Below are 6,858 nucleotides of genomic sequence, written 5' to 3' on the forward strand. Positions count from 1 at the left end.
AAGTTAGGTTTTTAAGAAAAAGTTAGTTTTGGTATAAGTTATTTTTTTTCGAAAAAGTTAGTTTTGGTTTAAGTTAGGTTTTTAAGAAAAAGTTAGTTTTGGTATAAGTTAGGTTTTTTCGAAAAAGTTAGTTTTGGTATAAGTTAGGTTTTTAAGAAAAAGTTAGTTTTGGTATAAGTTAGGTTTTTTCGAAAAAGTTAGTTTTGGTATAAGTTAGGTTTTTTCGAAAAAGTTAGTTTTGGTATAAGTTGGGTTTTTTCTTAAAAGTTAGTTTTGGTATAAGTTAGGTTTTTAAGAAAAAGTTAGTTTTGGTATAAGTTAGGTTTTTTCGAAAAAGTTAGTTTTGGTATAAGTTAGGTTTTTAAGAAAAAGTTAGTTTTGGTATAAGTTAGGTTTTTTCGAAAAAGTTAGTTTTGGTATAAGTTAGGTTTTTAAGAAAAAGTTAGTTTTGGTATAAGTTATTTTTTTTTCGAAAAAGTTAGTTTTGGTATAAGTTAGGTTTTTAAGAAAAAGTTAGTTTTGGTATAAGTTAGGTTTTTATGAAAAAGTTAGGTTTTTTCGAAAAAGTTAGTTTTGGTATAAGTTATTTTTTTTCGAAAAAGTTAGTTTTGGTATAAGTTAGGTTTTTAAGAAAAAGTTAGTTTTGGTATAAGTTAGGTTTTTTCGAAAAAGTTAGTTTTGGTATAAGTTAGGTTTTTTCGAAAAAGTTAGTTTTGGTAAAAGTAAGGTTTTTTAGAAAAAGTTAGTTTTGGTATAAGTTAGGTTTTTTCGAAAAAGTTAGTTTTGGTATAAGTTAGGTTTTTTCGAAAAAGTTAGTTTTGGTATAAGTTGGGTTTTTTCTTAAAAGTTAGTTTTGGTATAAGTTAGGTTTTTAAGAAAAAGTTAGTTTTGGTATAAGTTAGGTTTTTTCGAAAAAGTTAGTTTTGGTATAAGTTAGGTTTTTTGGAAAAAGTTAGTTTTGGTATAAGTTAGGTTTTTTCGAAAAAGTTAGTTTTGGTATAAGTTAGGTTTTTTCGAAAAAGTTAGTTTTGGTATAAGTTGGGTTTTTTCTTAAAAGTTAGTTTTGGTATAAGTTAGGTTTTTAAGAAAAAGTTAGTTTTGGTATAAGTTAGGTTTTTTCGAAAAAGTTAGTTTTGGTATAAGTTAGGTTTTTAAGAAAAAGTTAGTTTTGGTATAAGTTAGGTTTTTTCGAAAAAGTTAGTTTTGGTATAAGTTAGGTTTTTAAGAAAAAGTTAGTTTTGGTATAAGTTAGGTTTTTTCGAAAAAGTTAGTTTTGGTATAAGTTAGGTTTTTAAGAAAAAGTTAGTTTTGGTATAAGTTATTTTTTTTCGAAAAAGTTAGTTTTGGTATAAGTTAGGTTTTTAAGAAAAAGTTAGTTTTGGTATAAGTTAGGTTTTTTCGAAAAAGTTAGTTTTGGTATAAGTTAGGTTTTTTCGAAAAAGTTAGTTTTGGTAAAAGTAAGGTTTTTTAGAAAAAGTTAGTTTTGGTATAAGTTAGGTTTTTTCGAAAAAGTTAGTTTTGGTATAAGTTAGGTTTTTTCGAAAAAGTTAGTTTTGGTATAAGTTGGGTTTTTTCTTAAAAGTTAGTTTTGGTATAAGTTAGGTTTTTAAGAAAAAGTTAGTTTTGGTATAAGTTAGGTTTTTAAGAAAAAGTTAGTTTTGGTATAAGTTAGGTTTTTTCGAAAAAGTTAGTTTTGGTATAAGTTAGGTTGTTATGAGAAAGTTAGGTTTTTTCGAAAAAGTTAGTTTTGGTAAAAGTTAGGTTTTTTCGAAAAAGTTAGTTTTGGTATAAGTTAGGTTTTTTCGAAAAAGTTAGTTTTGGTATAAGTTAGGTTTTTAAGAAAAAGTTAGGTTTTTAAGAAAAAGTTAGTTTTGGTATAAGTTAGGTTTTTAAGAAAAAGTTAGTTTTGGTATAAGTTAGGTTTTTTCGAAAAAGTTAGTTTTGGTATAAGTTAGGTTTTTTCGAAAAAGTAAGGTTTTTAAGAAAAAGTTAGTTTTGGTATAAGTTAGGTTTTTTCGAAAAAGTTAGTTTTGGTATAAATTAGGTTTTTTCGAAAAAGTTAGTTTTGGCATAAGTTAGGTTTTTTCGAAAAAGTTAGTTTTGGTATAAGTTAGGTTTTTAAGAAAAAGTTAGGTTTTTAAGAAAAAGTTAGTTTTGGTATAAGTTAGGTTTTTAAGAAAAAGTTAGTTTTGGTATAAGTTAGGTTTTTTCGAAAAAGTTAGTTTTGGTATAAGTTAGGTTTTTTCGAAAAAGTTAGTTTTGGTATAAGTTAGGTTTTTTCGAAAAAGTTAGTTTTTGTTATAAGTTAGGTTTTTTCGAAAAAGTTAGTTTTGGTATAAGTTAGGTTTTTAAGAAAAAGTTAGTTTTGGTAAATGTTAGGTTTTTGAGAAAAAGTTAGGTTTTTTCGAAAAAGTTAGTTTTGGTATAAGTTAGGTTTTTATGAAAAAGTTAGGTTTTTTCGAAAAAGTTAGTTTTGGTAAAAGTTAGGTTTTTTCGAAAAAGTTAGTTTTGGTATAAGTTAGGTTTTTAAGAAAAAGTTAGTTTTGGTATAAGTTAGGTTTTTTAGAAAAAGTTAGTTTTGGTAAAAGTAAGGTTTTTTAGAAAAAGTTAGTTTTGGTATAAGTTAGGTTTTTTCGAAAAAGTTAGTTTTGGTATAAGTTAGGTTTTTTCGAAAAAGTTAGTTTTGGTATAAGTTGGGTTTTTTCTTAAAAGTTAGTTTTGGTATAAGTTAGGTTTTTTCGAAAAAGTTAGTTTTGGTATAAGTTAGGTTTTTTCGAAAAAGTTAGTTTTGGTATAAGTTAGGTTTTTTCGAAAAAGTTAGTTTTGGTATAAGTTAGGTTTTTTAGAAAAAGTTAGTTTTGGTATAAGTTAGGTTTTTTCGAAAAAGTTAGTTTTGGTATAAGTTGGGTTTTTTAGAAAAAGTTAGTTTTGGTATAAGTTAGGTTTTTAAGAAAAAGTTAGTTTTGGTATAAGTTAGGTTTTTTCGAAAAAGTTAGTTTTGGTATAAGTTAGGTTTTTAAGAAAAAGTTAGTTTTGGTATAAGTTAGGTTTTTTCGAAAAAGTTAGTTTTGGTATAAGTTAGGTTTTTAAGAAAAAGTTAGTTTTGGTATAAGTTAGGTTTTTTCGAAAAAGTTAGTTTTGGTATAAGTTAGGTTTTTAAGAAAAAGTTAGTTTTGGTATAAGTTATTTTTTTTCGAAAAAGTTAGTTTTGGTATAAGTTAGGTTTTTAAGAAAAAGTTAGTTTTGGTATAAGTTAGGTTTTTATGAAAAAGTTAGGTTTTTTCGAAAAAGTTAGTTTTGGTATAAGTTAGGTTTTTAAGAAAAAGTTAGTTTTGGTATAAGTTAGGTTTTTTCGAAAAAAATAGTTTTGGTATAAGTTAGGTTTTTTCGAAAAAGTTAGTTTTGGTATAAGTTGGGTTTTTTCTTAAAAGTTAGTTTTGGTATAAGTTAGGTTTTTAAGAAAAAGTTAGTTTTGGTATAAGTTAGGTTTTTAAGAAAAAGTTAGTTTTGGTATAAGTTAGGTTTTTTAGAAAAAGTTAGTTTTGGTATAAGTTAGGTTTTTTCGAAAAAGTTAGTTTTGGTATAAGTTAGGTTTTTAAGAAAAAGTTAGTTTTGGTATAAGTTATTTTTTTTCGAAAAAGTTAGTTTTGGTATAAGTTAGGTTTTTAAGAAAAAGTTAGTTTTGGTATAAGTTATCTTTTTATGAAAAAATTAGGTTTTTTAGAAAAAGTTAGTTTTGGTAAAAGTTAGGTTTTTTAGAAAAAGTTAGGTTTTTTAGAAAAAGTGAGTTTTGGTATAAGTTAGGTTTTTTCGAAAAAGTTAGTTTTTTTATAAGTTAGGTTTTTTCGAAAAAGTTAGTTTTGGTATGAGTTAGGTTTTTTCGAAAAAGTTAGTTTTGGTATAAGTTAGGTTTTTTCGAAAAAGTTAGTTTTGGTATAAGTTAGGTTTTTTCGAAAAAGTTAGTTTTGGTATAAGTTGGGTTTTTTCTTAAAAGTTAGTTTTGGTATAAGTTAGGTTTTTAAGAAAAAGTTAGTTTTGGTATAAGTTAGGTTTTTTAGAAAAAGTTAGTTTTGGTATAAGTTAGGTTTTTTCGAAAAAGTTAGTTTTGGTGTAAGTTAGGTTTTTAAGAAAAAGTTAGTTTTGGTATAAGTTATTTTTTTTCGAAAAAGTTAGTTTTGGTATAAGTTAGGTTTTTTAGAAAAAGTTAGTTTTGGTATAAGTTAGGTTTTTATGAAAAAGTTAGGTTTTTTCGAAAAAGTTAGTTTTGGTAAAAGTTAGGTTTTTAAGAAAAAGTTAGTTTTGGTATAAGTTAGGTTTTTTCGAAAAAGTTAGTTTTGGTATAAGTTAGGTTTTTTCGAAAAAGTTAGTTTTTTTATGAGTTAGGTTTTTTCGAAAAAGTTAGTTTTGGTATAAGTTAGGTTTTTAAGAAAAAGTTAGTTTTGGTATAAGTTATCTTTTTATGAAAAAGTTAGGTTTTTTAGAAAAAGTTAGTTTTGGTAAAAGTTAGGTTTTTTAGAAAAAGTTAGGTTTTTTAGAAAAAGTTAGTTTTGGTATAAGTTAGGTTTTTTCGAAAAAGTTAGTTTTGGTATAAGTTAGGTTTTTAAGAAAAAGTTAGTTTTGGTATAAGTTAGGTTTTTTAGAAAAAGTTAGTTTTGGTATAAGTTAGGTTTTTTCGAAAAAGTTAGTTTTGGTATAAGTTAGGTTTTTAAGAAAAAGTTAGTTTTGGTATAAGTTATTTTTTTTCGAAAAAGTTAGTTTTGGTATAAGTTAGGATTTTAAGAAAAAGTTAGTTTTGGTATAAGTTAGGTTTTTATGAAAAAGTTAGGTTTTTTCGAAAAAGTTAGTTTTGGTATAAGTTAGGTTTTTAAGAAAAAGTTAGTTTTGGTATAAGTTATTTTTTTTCGAAAAAGTTAGTTTTGGTATAAGTTAGGTTTTTTCGAAAAAGTTAGTTTTGGTAAAAGTAAGGTTTTTTAGAAAAAGTTAGTTTTGGTATAAGTTAGGTTTTTTCGAAAAAGTTAGTTTTGGTATAAATTAGGTTTTTTCGAAAAAGTTAGTTTTGGTATAAGTTAGGTTTTTTAGAAAAAGTTAGTTTTGGTATAAGTTAGGATTTTTCGAAAAAGTTAGTTTTGGTATAAGTTAGGTTTTTAAGAAAAAGTTAGTTTTGGTATAAGTTAGGTTTTTTCGAAAAAGTTAGTTTTGGTATAAGTTAGGTTTTTTCGAAAAAGTTAGTTTTGGTAAAAGTAAGGTTTTTTAGAAAAAGTTAGTTTTGGTATAAGTTAGGTTTTTTCGAAAAAGTTAGTTTTGGTATAAGTTAGGTTTTTTTAGAAAAAGTTAGTTTTGGTATAAGTTATTTTTTTTAGAAAAAGTTAGTTTTGGTATAAGTTAGGTTTTTTCGAAAAAGTTAGTTTTGGTATAAGTTAGGATTTTTCGAAAAAGTTAGTTTTGGTATAAGTTAGGTTTTTTAGAAAAAGTTAGTTTTGGTATAAGTTAGGTTTTTTCGAAAAAGTTAGTTTTGGTATAAGTTAGGTTTTTTAGAAAAAGTTAGTTTTGGTATAAGTTAGGTTTTTTCGAAAAATTTAGTTTTGGTATAAGTTAGGTTTTTTCGAAAAAGTTAGTTTTGGTATAAATTAGGTTTTTTCGAAAAAGTTAGTTTTGGTATAAGTTAGGTTTTTTCGAAAAAGTTAGTTTTGGTATAAGTTAGGTTTTTTCGAAAAAGTTAGTTTTGGTATAAGTTAGGTTTTTGAGAAAAAGTTAGTTTTGGTATAAGTTAGGTTTTTTAGAAAAAGTTAGTTTTGGTATAAGTTAGGTTTTTGAGAAAAAGTTAGTTTTGGTATAAGTTAGGTTTTTTCGAAAAAGTTAGTTTTGGTATAAGTTAGGTTTTTTAGAAAAAGTTAGTTTTGGTATAAGTTAGGTTTTTTCGAAAAAGTAAGGTTTTTAAGAAAAAGTTAGTTTTGGTATAAGTTAGGTTTTTTCGAAAAAGTTAGTTTTGGTATAAATTAGGTTTTTTCGAAAAAGTTAGTTTTGGCATAAGTTAGGTTTTTTCGAAAAAGTTAGTTTTGGTATAAGTTAGGTTTTTAAGAAAAAGTTAGGTTTTTAAGAAAAAGTTAGTTTTGGTATAAGTTAGGTTTTTAAGAAAAAGTTAGTTTTGGTATAAGTTAGGTTTTTTCGAAAAAGTTAGTTTTGGTATAAGTTAGGTTTTTTAGAAAAAGTTAGTTTTGGTATAAGTTAGGTTTTTTAGAAAAAGTTAGTTTTGGTATAAGTTAGGTTTTTTCGAAAAAGTTAGTTTTGGTATAAGTTAGGTTTTTAAGAAAAAGTTATTTTTGGTATAAGTTAGGTTTTTGAGAAAAAGTTAGTTTTGGTATAAGTTATGTTTTTTAGAAAAAGTTAGTTTTGGTATAAGTTAGGTTTTTTTAGAAAAAGTTAGTTTTGGTATAAGTTAGGTTTTTTAGAAAAAGTTAGTTTTGGTATAAGTTAGGTTTTTTAGAAAAAGTTAGTTTTGGTATAAGTTAGGTTTTTAAGAAAAAGTTAGGTTTTTTCGAAAAAGTTAGTTTTGGTATAAGTTAGGTTTTTTAGAAAAAGTTAGTTTTGGTATAAGTTAGGTTTTTTCGAAAAAGTTAGTTTTGGTATAAGTTAGGTTTTTTCGAAAAAGTTAGTTTTGGTATAAGTTAGGTTTTTAAGAAAAAGTTAGTTTTGGTATAAGTTAGGTTTTTTTAGAAAAAGTTAGTTTTGGTATAAGTTAGGTTTTTAAGAAAAAGTTAGGTTTTTTCGAAAAAGTAAGGTTTTTTAAAAAAAGTTAGTTTTGGTATAAGTTAGGTTTTTTCGAAAAAGTTAGTTTTGGTATAAATTAGGTTTTTTCGA

At 23.9% G+C, this 6,858-nt stretch overlaps 1 long non-coding RNA gene across 1 annotated transcript; it reads left to right on the forward strand.

Annotated features, from left to right (window-relative positions):
• The first annotated feature begins 4,094 nt into the window (after positions 1-4,094).
• On the forward strand, positions 4,095-6,469 carry LOC125774337 (uncharacterized). Its single transcript, XR_007420812.1, has 3 exons — positions 4,095-4,119; positions 5,281-5,315; positions 6,405-6,469. It is a non-coding gene; the product is annotated as an uncharacterized LOC125774337 (long non-coding RNA).
• The last annotated feature ends 389 nt before the right edge of the window (positions 6,470-6,858 follow it).

Source organism: Anopheles funestus, unplaced genomic scaffold, assembly GCF_943734845.2.
Source record: "Anopheles funestus unplaced genomic scaffold, idAnoFuneDA-416_04 scaffold_234_ctg1, whole genome shotgun sequence".
Classification (NCBI taxonomy): Eukaryota; Metazoa; Arthropoda; class Insecta; order Diptera; family Culicidae; genus Anopheles; species Anopheles funestus.